The sequence below is a fragment of the Cynocephalus volans genome, chromosome 1, assembly GCF_027409185.1.
Source record: "Cynocephalus volans isolate mCynVol1 chromosome 1, mCynVol1.pri, whole genome shotgun sequence".
NCBI classification, from domain to species: Eukaryota; Metazoa; Chordata; class Mammalia; order Dermoptera; family Cynocephalidae; genus Cynocephalus; species Cynocephalus volans.
The window spans coordinates 82,997,238-83,010,249 of NC_084460.1; positions in this window are offsets into that span (position 1 = coordinate 82,997,238).

Sequence of the window (13,012 nt, forward strand, 5' to 3'; positions counted from 1 at the left end):
GGAGACAGAACAATGGAAAGATATCTGATTGGTTAATTTCAGGTTATTTTTTATTGTAAGCATCAAAACATAGGGAATTTCCTTTATTATGCCAATCGAAGATTGAAACTGGCCTGTTTGAGAAATTGGTTGTTATTGTTCTCTCCTAATTTCTTGGAAGGTCAGTGTATTAGTCTGTTATCTGTTGCTTGTAACAGAATACCTGAAACTGGGTAATTTATAAAGAAACGAGATTTATTTATTACAGTTTTAGAGGCTGGGAGATCCAAGGTCCCAGGAACACATATGGTGAGGGCCTTCCTGATGGTGAATCTCTACCGAGCCCTATATGATGAGAAAGACCAGAGCTTTTTCATGTGCTCTCCTTATAAAGCCACCAGTCTATGCCCATGGTAACCCATTAAACCTTTAACCCATCACTTCTTGAATGGATTACTCCATTCATGAAGACAAAGTCCTCATGATCCAATCACTTCTTAAAGTCCCCACCTTTCAAATACCATAATCAGATTTCCCACCCTCTTAAGACTATTACAATGAGGGATCAAGTTTTCAACACATGAGCTTTTGAAGGACACATTTAACCCATAGCCGTCAGATAGTTTAGTTTTAGTTTGGTGACATGGAACTTTAGCATGGGTGACTCTATTTTAATTTTTAGTTTCTTCTGTTGGGGCCTAGTTCAGGAGCTTAGTCGAAGACAATGGCTTCGTATAATTTTTATTTAACAAGAGTGAGGATGGGAAGTGATTGTGGTGGGAGCAGGGGAAGCCTAGGGAATGGTAAGCTTTGGTGGAAGATTAACAAGCAAGGGGAGTGAGCCAATTTCTAGCTGGCTTGCCAAATGTTAGTGACACAGTAGGCTCTATCAATCTCTAGGTTTGGCGGGGACAGATTGGCTTGGTCTGACAATTTTCTGGGAAATGAGTGGGGAAAGGGCCTGGGACCTCTTGCAGGCCAGTATGTGGATTTGCCCAATTTTTTTCTGTTTTTCAGTTCACCCTGGCACCTGCCTTTCCAGGCTCCCTGGGGGCACTTTTGATCTCTGACTCCAGGGTTCCTGATTCTCACTGGTCCCCTCTCTGTTGGTGCTTGGGTTTCAGTTTTTTCCTGGATCGGTCAAGCTTAGCCATAGAGTTGCCAGTTTCCTAAAAATGTGATTTGGTTGCTGTTTTTTTCTCTCCTATTTCTCATTTTCCTGTAGATTTATAACTTTTACTTTCCTCTTCTGTCTTTTGAGAGAGTGGGAAGAGTGGAGATAAAAGCTTGTGCTCAGTTCTCCATATTATTAGGTCATTAATTTGTTATTAAGCTTTTTAGATGATCACTGCATGGTTTTCCCGTAGAAGAGGACTTCTTCAATCATATATATAATTATATATGCTATATTTTATTTTATCATGGGAATAAATGTTTCACTGGTTAAGGAAACTTAGTGTGTATTCGGGCCATCTAGTGGACAATTTGAATGTAGCACCATAGGCTTTGTTTGAATCTGACAGGAAGCCTCCTGAAACCTACAAAAAGAGCAAGAAAGTCTCACTTAACTACATCCTTGGTGTCTCTGTGCAAAATCTTCCCAAACAGAAGAATGTGTCCTCTACTGTATGGAAAGGACACAGACACAGACACATACACACACACACACACACACACACACACACACACACACACGTTTATTTTGTAGTTTATTATACTAGCCATTTCATTTCATCTTCATGGCTATTTTAATGTCTTACTGCTGAGATTTAAAATGTTTTCTCCTAACATCCTTGTGGGAGATGAAAAAATAACTGACCTTACTATTCTCCTTTCTTTATAACAGCCTTTTTATTCAACATGGATTAGATCCTATTCCTTTCTTCTCTGGGATGTTTCGCTAGTCCACGGCTGGCCTTTCCTAGGAATTATTTGAAAGAGAAATGGCAGATATGATTAGGCTCCTGGACCCAGTAAAAAGGCAGAGGCTCAGAGGTACCTGTGGTAACTGAGACAAGCTGCCAGCAGATTATGCTGCTCTGTGCTTATTAAGATTTCCAATTATGCCAAAGTGAATTGAAAAGACCTAAGTTTCCAGTCTCTCAATCTTACCCTCAATAATTTCATTTAAAAAAACAAACAAAAAAACAACTGATCTGAAGATTGCAGGCAGAAATTTAAAATTACTTTAAAATTACTTTTCTCTTTTCATAACTCCAAGAAGATTTGATGTCAGTAGCTGCAGAACCCTGCTGCTCAATTCAGGCAACTCTTGAGAGTTCCCATAGTGTCAAAATATATGACTCCTGGTGCTCCCAAGTGCAAACCAATTAAAGTTTTAAATAGATCAAGAGTGAGCTAAAACCTGCTAAATAATTTAAATGTCATGTAGTGGCCAAATGTCATTTTTAGCCCTCATTCAAAACAGTTTTGGTGCCTTCTAGTATTTATCTTAGGGTGATTTACCAAATAGTTTTGAGTCAGGGATATGATAGCTGCTTCTGCTATTGGAATGAAATGAAATTGGAATATTTCCGCATCATAAAAAATGTTTAACAGCTTGAAATGTGCATAAGTTCCAACTTGTATTCCAGGGACATCTGCTTATTTGGCTGCAATACAGTGTTGTTGCTTGGTTTGCCATCAAATAACATCAGCAGTTATAATTTATTACTTTGTAATTGAAAAATAAAAAGTATATATGTAATGTCAGGTAAATAGTATAAGAACAAAATTCATAAGATTGATGGGCAGAGGATTTAAGTAATCAATGTTTAGTCTCAGAAAGTTTTAAGAGCTGGGAGAGAGACATATCATTTGTCCACAAGCAAATGCCGTGAACAATCATATTAGTATGGTTATGGTAATAGTGGCACTAAGAGGCAGCTGACATGTACTGAATGCTGACATGCCAGACACTGTTCTTAGTGCTTTACTTATATTAACTCATTTGACCTTTACAACAGGTCATTGAGGTAGGTACTATTGTTATACCCATTTTATAGACAAAATTGAGGCACAGAGATGTTAAATTGCCTGCCCACTAGAGAGAAGTCAAGTAGGGATTGGAGCATTTGGATTATTCTTTGGTCTCCTAGTTCGTATGGATTTTGGTCAGTACAGCTTTGACAGAAGGATCCTCAGAAAATCATGGAAGTCCCTTCAATATAACAGGGCACAGTCAGCACTCGATCATCCTGGGTCAACGCTCCAGGCAGAGCCTGGAAATGTTGGCTCAAAGATGAGGCTGAGGGGCCGGCCCGTGGCTCACTCGGGAGAGTGCGGTGTTGAGAACACCAAGGCCCCAGGTTCGGATCCCATATAGGGATGGCCGGTTAGCTCGCTGGCTGAGCGTGGTGCTGACAACACCAAGTCAAGGGTTAAAATCCCCTTACCGGTCATCTTTTTTTAAACAAAAAGGATGAGGCTGAGCAAACGGGGCTCTCTTTGGGTCCCTGAGCAGATCAGCTTTAGTTGGACCCACCTGCTCTTTTGACTCCATGAGGGGTAAACCACTCCTGGAGAATTGAAAGTAGATTTTACTTTGCGTAATTGTGGTCTGGGATTATTTGTAACCTCCAGATATTAGAGATTGATGGACTTGAGTGTAACCAAACTAGCTGTGGGTATGTAATAAATAGAACATCATTAGCATTTTTCTTCTTCTTAGTCACAAATCTGGTTCTATTCTTTTACTTCAGGTATGTGGGCCTTTAAAGCCTTAAAGATAAGAAACGAGTTTTAAAAACTACCTCACAAAGGTTTTTTGAGGTCCATAACAATGGGTTTATCATCCTCAATTTACAGATAAGGAAACTTGGGACTCAGAAAGATTAAGTGGTTTGCCCAAATTCATATGACTACTGGCTATAGAATTAAGACTAGAACCTAGGCATTTCATTGAATTTATTAAAACATATACACACACATACACACTTATTATTCTAGGCATGTAGTATTAATATGTGTGCATGTATAAATAACAATGCCCACTGAGTGTTAAAAATTTTAAGTAAAGTGGCCTGATGTAAAAATGAAGTTATGCTAATTTCAATTTTATCATCTATTTTCTATTTCCTTAGTTACTATTAAGAAATCTTTATTTATTTTATTTTTTATGGCTGGCCAGTACAGGGATCTGAACTCTTGACCTTGGTGTTATAACATCACACTCTAACCAACTGCGCTAACCAGCCAGCCTTAAAAGAGCTTTAGAAGGAGGACAGATAATGAAATCATCTATATAGGATAGATAATTTAGGGGGTTTTCTGCTTTAAGGACAGAATCTTGGTAATCTTTCGAGGTTCACTCTAGTATTCTAATTCTCTTTTTCCTTAATTAAAACAATTTTTTAAAGATTTTCTTTAACTAATTTTCTTAAAACATTTTTTTGTAAGATGATGTACTTTTACAGTAGTTTTACAAGCTTATCATACCTAATACAATTTATCCAGAAGGAGGCAGCATTTTACTATTAAATTCATGCTTCCGCAAAGGTTCTAACAAGTATTTTTTTTTTTTTTTTAGAGACGTAAACTACCTTATCCAAAAACCTTTAGGACAAAAATTCTTTGGACATCATTAGAGCTTTGCGTATTGAAACAGTTTATAAAATCCAAATCTTGCTCAAATTAAATGCATCTAAAAATATAAATAGCATATATGGTAGCCAAATTCATTGGCAGGAACTGTTTTTGCAGTAAAGATACTGATTAAAATAATATAAAGTTGAACAGAAGATGGAGTAGAAGAATGAATAATTCAGTTATTGCTAACTTGTAGAAAATAAGTACTCGGTTAACAAGATATCAACTTTTGGAAAAAAATTTTGATTCACTCAGAAGTAAAGATAATGAATTAGTTTTAATCATCTACCTAATTTCATAAGTATAACTTTCTGTTTCTTTCCTTGTTTTTATAGAATCACAGGATCTTTAGAAGGGACCTTGAAATTTCATGTGGCATATTTCAGTGATTATGGGTCAGAACTCATTTCATCCATCAAGGGAAGTGAGCATCTATCTGCTTTTAAAGGATTATGAAGAGGGGATTCCAACATGGTAGGGGAAATTTAGACTTGAGAATGGCAGGATGGCAGGGGGAAATTTTCCTGTGGCCCTGTACTTGAAACAAGGGCCCAGAACTAAAAATAGTAACTGGGGTCTGATACTTTCTCCAAAGTGTTCCTAAGGGGCTGAAGAACTGTACATCAGTCCCCACCCACATTCCCTGCCCTTTAACACTGTGTCCCTGATCTATAGAAGAAGCCTGAGGAGAAGTGGGGTAGGGTGAATTCCTCCCCTTTCTGTTGGAAAGGGGTTGCTTCTGACTCCCATCACCAGAGGGAAACAGGCTCTGATAATGGCTTTTAGTGACTGCCCCTAGTTTGACCTCTGCTTAGGCAACCCATTCCTACCAGAGCAGAGAAGACGAGAGCTGGGGACAGATGGCTGGTCAGAGAGAAGAGGCTGCCATGGAACAGTCAGCTTGCTTACCCCTTGTGTGGCATGGCCAGGTTTTGAGAATGTCCTCAGGACCAGGGGACATAGAGAAGGCAGCTGTCTTCAGGTCACCTTGTTGTAACCCCAAGTTCCTTCCCAGGACTGTGTACCATGACTTGGGGTGTATTACTGGGGATAGTTGAAGAGTGGGTGGAAGAGGTCTAGCTGGAGCTGAATTTTCCATCTGGGAGGACAGTGCATGTGGATTCCCCTCCAGTGCCCTCTGACTAACTCTCCCATGCGCTCCCCTATCGGTGGACTTGAGATGCTGGCACTCACACTCAGGGTTCACTGGAGAAGCAGAGCAGCTGACAGGGAGAGGGCCACAGCTGAACCTGTTGGGTGAAGACCCTGTCCCTTTCCTTCCTCCTTTTATCAACTTCAAAACCTTGGAGGAGCCAGACTTTGGAGAGGGGGATTGGGGTGTCCCACAGCCAGCACTCCTCCTAATTCCATTTCATCTAAACAGTCGGGGTCCTGCCTCAAGCCTTCTCTGGAGTGCTAGGATCAGGAGGAGATGAAATTTAAGTAGAGCTTGAAATCAAAGTTTTAGATGGTCTTTTAACAACCAAAAATGAATAGAAAGTGATGCAATCTGTCCAGGATGTCATGGAGTGATGAGAAAGGGAAATAAGGAATATGGATGAAGGCAAGATTAGGGAAAAGTTAAACTACTGCACATTTATGCTCCAGTAAGAAGATATAAATTGGCAACATAAGTATGTAATGGGAATGCTGTTTAAACACTGATATAATTTTTATTTTTCCTAATGCCTGTTTCTACTCCACCCTTCACCATTAAGGCTTATTTTCCAGAGAAGGAAAGAACAGTGTCAGAGAAGTTGTGAAGGAAATCGAAATAATCAGTGTTTCCCACCCAATGGAAAGAGAAAATAGATAACACCTCTGGTATCTAGGAAGTTCTGTGTGTGTGTATATGTGTGGTGCTGGGGTGGGTGGGAAGGAGAGGCAGACAGACCTACACATGCATACACACTGTACATGCCCATTGGGAAGAGGAAGGAGAGCCTGGGGAGGAGGAGAGGTGAGAGATCAAAGTGCACCCTGACCTCTTCTCACACCTTCAGGGCCAAAGGGGAGAGAGTTAAAGAATAGCCATGTTTTTTTGGGGGGGGCGGTGTATACTCATATTCCTGGAGCAAGGAGGTTTGTTCTAGTTTCCCTAGATACAGCCTAGGAAAATTTCAAGCTTTCTAAGAGAATCATGTTGTCCAATATGGAACCACCCAGGCAGTGAACTAGAAATGGCTTAAAGGTAGCATCTAAGGAGAGAGAGGGTCAAATACACAGCCACAAGAAACCCTTGACTTTGTGATATGAGGGATCCAGAAATTCTTACCTGCCCTGATGCAGGAATTGAAACCAGAGGCCTGCTAGGGCTGTGGTAGCAACAAGCAGGATGACCTCCCAGTGCAGGCCTGTTGGGGCCGGTGGATGGTGAGGTGGAGGTGGACTCAGAGGATCTGCAGGACCACCTGGGCTAAGGTGGCGCCCGTCAACAGGAGCAAACCCTGAAAACCCCAGCTTTGCCAAAAGAACTGACCACAAATGTCACCAGGTAGCTAGTGAGATAACTCTGAGGAGGCCAGCTCTGGGTCAGCTGTCCACCTCAGCCATCCGCAGGGATTTGTAATCTCTGTCCTGCCCTAAAGTCCCCAGTTTGGGTGGAAGGAGGGAAGGAACAGAGAGGAGAGACCAGCCTTAGAGGGAGTTTGAACTTTGAGCTGACAGCGTATTTAATTGGATGAGGCTATTTAAACCAAACTAACTGACTCTTAGCTGGCAAGTTTGTATCCTCCTGAAAGGGATAAAATTCAGCACCAGTTAAAGGATGAGACACAAACACAAGGCAGCTGGCCGGAGAAGGTTTTTTATTCAGCGGGCACATCTGCTTTTATAGGGTTAGAAGAGAGCTGATAGGTTTGCTGAGGACACGGGGCGTTCGGGGATTGGATGGATTGCGTTGCTAAGGGGCCTGGAGCAGGGAGCCTGTGCTGATTGGCGTGCGATTTGCGCTGGTAGGAAGGTATTGTGGCCCCAGCGGGAAGGAGAAGGCGGAAGAGAAGGGTAGCCAGCACCATGATGGGGTGCGGCCGAAAGGGTTCTCATACGACCTAATACCTCCCTTATCCACCCCATCCCAGCACCTCCAAAAGCGGGCATGGGGCTTGCGAGGAAGTTTATATCATCTGTGGAAAGGCATAATGACACCACCTTTTTAATGCATATAAATCTTCTTGTGTATAAATCATCTTTTTGGTGCATATAAATTGTAGTGTGTCATTAAACAGATCCTACTACAAATATTTTCAGTCCCCCTCCTCCCTGCAGAGCCGGTGTGGGTAGAGAAAGAGGCTGAGAGGGTTGGAGGGGGAGGGTGAGGGGAAAGGAAATTTGAAGAAGATGAGGAGGGAAGAGGGCGGACAGGAGGGAGGGGGACAGAGGAGGAGGGACCCAGAGCCACCGGAGCAAATGAATTTGCCCGAAGGACTGACCTTTGGGGAAAGAGAGGAATTAGAGGGTTCTTAGGAAGTTTTGCTCTGTGATATGCAATGTGACACCTTCTTGATCTCCTAAAGACACCTTTGGTCAAGAAACACGTTCCTGTCCCACTCTTTTGGATGCCGTTTTCATTCTGATACTTTGGTGTGTTGGACAGGCCTCAGGGCCTGAGAACCTTGGGGTCATATGCTTTGCACACCGTGGTCACCCAGGCTAAAGTGTAACAGACTCCCATTGTTATGAAGTCTGTCTTGTGTCTAGGCCCTTATGTTGAAATTTATGAAATCCCTTCCTGTTTTGTCCCCATTGGAGAGCAGTCTGTCCCTGACCTGCTTAATAGCATTTTAAATGGAAGTTTGCTATGAAATCGACCTCCAGCTTTTCCTTTCCTAGGTAGAATAACCCCAGTTTCTTTTTTCTTTTCGCACAGATTCTAGGCTTCCTTCTGAGTCCTTTATCACCTTTAGCCTTCCTTGGATTTGCCAGGTATATGTCTTCAGTTAATTTGCCTAGAGTAGGATTAGCAAACACTACAAATAGTGCTTGGCTCATGTATTTGTCTTCTCTATCTCTTTCAACTACTTTACATTTACTTCTTCAGACTATTTGGTTAATTACATAAAAGGTCAAATTTTAGTTATGATGGTCCTTATGATTTCAACTGTCTGCTGAGTTATTTGGACTCCTTCAATTTAGATCTCACTGCCTTCTGCAACAATGGTTAGAGGACATTAGTGTTATATGATTTTTTTGATAGTCTATTTCAATGTAAAACTCTTAGTGAATATTTAGAAGTCTGGTTTATTAAAAGTTTAGAATGTATGTTTACTTGAAATGAAAGAACTTTAAGTCTGTCACAAATGTCTACTTTGGTTGATTACTTGCCTAATGAAGCATAATGTACAAAAATGCTGAACATTCCATTCAACCATGTGGGACGAACTGGGAATTCTGAAGCATTAAATTTCAGTGTAAGACAATGGGAAAATTCCATACAATTAAGAGAAGAAGGGAAAAAGAAAATGATAAGTTTGTAATTTCCTGGGAAAAAAATTGAAGAAGGATTTTTCTTCTGTGTAGAAAAGTTGGGAAACAGTTCCAGAATTTCAAAAATATCCTGCCTTTATGCATTGAATTTTGTGGTCCACTTGAAGTCTTGAAAATGATATTTGCAAAAGCTGATTGGATTAGTTCTACTGAGAGCATCTTTTACAGTAAAAGGCTGCTTGGAGATAAGCCCTATGATGTTTGAGAATATTATCAAATACTTCATTCAGTACAGGTACTCATGATCCCTGGCACAAAATTATAGATGTAGTTTTAAACACTTTCTTTAGGCTATGTTGAAACTTTTTGGACAAGGTCACAAGTATTTTGAAATATCAAGTACATTATTTTGTTTTTGACCAAAACAATAGAAAAGTAAAGCTGTGTTTAAGAATGTGTTATAGGTGCAAAGTAAAGTGGAAATTTGAGCTAATTATCTAGGTAATTCAAATATAAAAGTTTGGGATACCCATTTAGAGGAAAAAGTGAGATTGAGTTTAATTCTTTATTGAATTGACTTAAAACCAGAAAGTGATAAGATTGGAAATAATGTTTTTGTTTTTTTGGTTTGTTTGTGTGCATCATTTTGGTAGCAGATTATTTATTTGACACTTAGTTGAATGGTACCTAGCTGTTAGAAAATGTTTTCTCTAAATATACACTTTAATTTCTTTGACTCTTGCCTTATTTCCTTCAATTAATTATTTTGTTTCCTTGAGTTCTCTTGTTCGAAATGAAAAGAGAATGGTCTAGGATGTGCTTTAGTTTTCAAGTTTGCCCATTTATTTTCTGTCAGTGTATTCATTAATCATAATGTAGTCCTTGGTGAGAGAGGACTAGAGACATGCACAGTGAAAGAAAATGAAAAGAGGAGGACATAGAAGGAAGATGGGGTGGATTTGGTCTCCGATGCCACTGTGGTTATATTAGACTCAGAAAGTAAAATTAACAGGCCTGTGCTCAGATCACACACATCCAGCAGTATACATTTTCCAACACCCAACTCCACAAAATCATTAAATCACACGAAGGATGAACATCATCCTGAAGAGTATGACAGAGGTGCACTTCACCTACCCTGAGTCCTCCCATCTCTGCTGACAGGTGGTTGTGTCTTTTCTGTCACTGTAGCAAACCAGAAGTGTTATCACCTTTGAGGTGTAAGCAACACAATTAATCAGCATCGTGGTGGGCCACATCAGACAGTTCCGGAGAACAGGGCCTGAGGTCAGGGGAGAGCAATCTTATAAACACAGGGGAAAGGAATATTGAGCAGTGCACCTATCACAGCACACCGATCACTAAAATATTTTAAATTTTCAAAACAATTATGGATGAAGTATCTTGGACGTTTAAAAAAAAGAGATAGCATCGCTATTATGATTTTGTTTTTATGTCATTGGAAATAATGGATTTTTATTGGGTTAAGGCAACAGGACAAAGCATCTGACATTGTTTAGTGCTAAGTGAGGCTGGTAGTTGGTAAGAAGTATAAAAATTAAGGAGAAATATATATATATATATAATGACATTAGCCAAAATAAGTCTAGAAATGTGATTCCAGCAAGTTTTTGCCTTATTTCTTGTCTCTTTTCCCTTCCTAACAACCCCAAATTCTTATATCTCTTTAAACCTGCTCTTGGGAATGTTCTAGAAACAAATTTGTGAATTTCAGCCAGTATTTTACCTCTTCCAGAGGTATTTACATCTTAAGGTTTTTCTTTCTTTATAAAATGTAAGCTTTGGGCTTCCAGTCAAGATGGCGGAATAGGCGGTCCCTGGCGTCACTCTCTCCCACAAATCAACTGATTTAAACTATAAAAACATAACAACAGATGCATATGGAACGGGGAGACGTTCAGCGGAGGAGGCAGAGGCTCCACGGAGACCACATGCCCTGCGGGGCCACCATCACACGAACTGGCAGATAGGCTTCACTGCTGCCACCCGGCTCCATTCCCAGCCCAGCCCAGTGCGCTCAGAGCAGAGAGACATCCGGCAAGGGAGGCGGAGGCTCGGCAGGAGACACACACCCTGCAGGGCCGCCACTGCATGATCCAGCAACCCAGCCCAGTGCGCTCAGAGTGGAGAGACATCTGGCTAGGGAGGCGGAGACTCAGCAGAAATCACAAACCCTGCAGGGCTGCCTCTGCGAGATCCAGCAGCCCAGCCCAGGGTGCACAGAGCTGGGAGACATCCGGCTAGGGAGGCAGAGACTCGGCAGAAAACACAAACCCAGGGCCGGCCCGTGGCTCACTCGGGAGAGTGTGGTGCTGATAACACCAAGGCCACGGGTTCGGATCCTATATAGTGATGGCCGGTTAGCTCACTGACTGAGCGTGGTGCTGACAACACCAAGCCAAGGGTTGAGATCCCCTTACCGGTCATCTTTAAAAAAAAAAAAAAAAAAAGAAAACACAAACCCTGCCGGGCCGCCACTGCGAGATCCAGCAGGTAGGCTTCACTGCTGCCACCCGGCTCCATTCCCAGCCCCGCCCAGTGTGCACAGAGCTGGGAGACGTCCGACTAGGGAGGCAGAGACTTGGCAGAAAACACACACCCTATAGGGCCGCCACGGCGTGATCCAGCAGGAAGGCTTCACTTCCGCCACCCGGCTCCATCCCAAGCCTGGCCTAGCACTCACAGAGCAGGGAAACATCCTGTAGGGGAAGGAGAAGCTCTCCAGGGCCCACACGCTCTGTGGCGCTTCGGTGCATCCCAGCAGCCCAGGCCAGAGCTCAAGGAACAAGGAGAAGTCGGGCACAAGAAGCACAAGCTCAGCAGAGACCACACACCCTGCGGTACTGCCTGGTGATCCAGCAGCCCAGCAGAGTTCAAGCTGACTAGAGAGGTGGCTCCCTGGAGAGGCCCAAGACCCGAGGCAACCACACACACAAGACACTAGAGGCCAACTGAGCTGTCACGGAGGTAGCCATACCAAATAGGCAACCACAGCAACACCTTAGTCAGTCAATAGTGTCAAACCTGTGGACTGTGAAACCCCCTGCCACAATGAATAAACATAAAAAAAAAGATACCAGAAATACAAAAAATCAAGAAAGTACACCACCAAAAGTTAATAAATCTCAAACTCTAGATCCTATAGAACAAGAAGCCCTTGATATGACTGACAAGGAATTTTGAGTGATAATTCTAAGGAAACTGAATGAGATACAAGAAAACTCAGCTAGACATCATGATGAAATGAGGAAAAGTATACCTGAAAGAGGAAATGTACAAGGAAATCAATGTCCTGAAAAAAAATGTAGCAGAACTTGCTGAACTGAAGAAGTTATTCAGCGAAATAAAAAACACAATGGAGAGTTTAACCAGCAGGCTTACGGAAGTTGAAGTGAGAACCTCTGAACTTGAAGATGGGCTGTTTGAAATAACAGAAGCAGACAAAAAAAAAAAAAAGAAAAAAGAATCAAAGGCATTGAAGAAAATCTGAGAGAGATATCAGACAACCTTAAGCGCTCAAATATCTGAGTCATGGGTATTCCAGAAGGGGAGGAAAACGGAGATTGCATTGAAAACATATTCAACAAAATAGTGGCAGGAAACTTCCCAGGTATAGGAAAAATCACAGATCTTCAGATCCAGGAAGCTCAACGATCTCCAAACGTATTCAACCCAAAAAGATCTTCTCCAAGACATGTTATAGTCAAATTGGCAAAACTCAAAGACAAAGAGAGAATCTTAAAAGCTGTAAGAGAGAAGCGTCAAATCATCTATAAGGGAGCCCCAATCAGGCTAACATCAGACTTTTCATCACAAACCCTAAAAGCTAGAAAGGAATGGGATGATATTTTCAAAATACTAAAAGACAAAGATTGCCAGCCAAGAATACTCTACCCTGCAAGGCTATCCTTCCAAAATGAAGGGCAAATAGTATATTTCTCAGACAAACAAAAACTGCGGGAGTTCACCACCACATGCCCACCCTTACAAGAAATTCTCA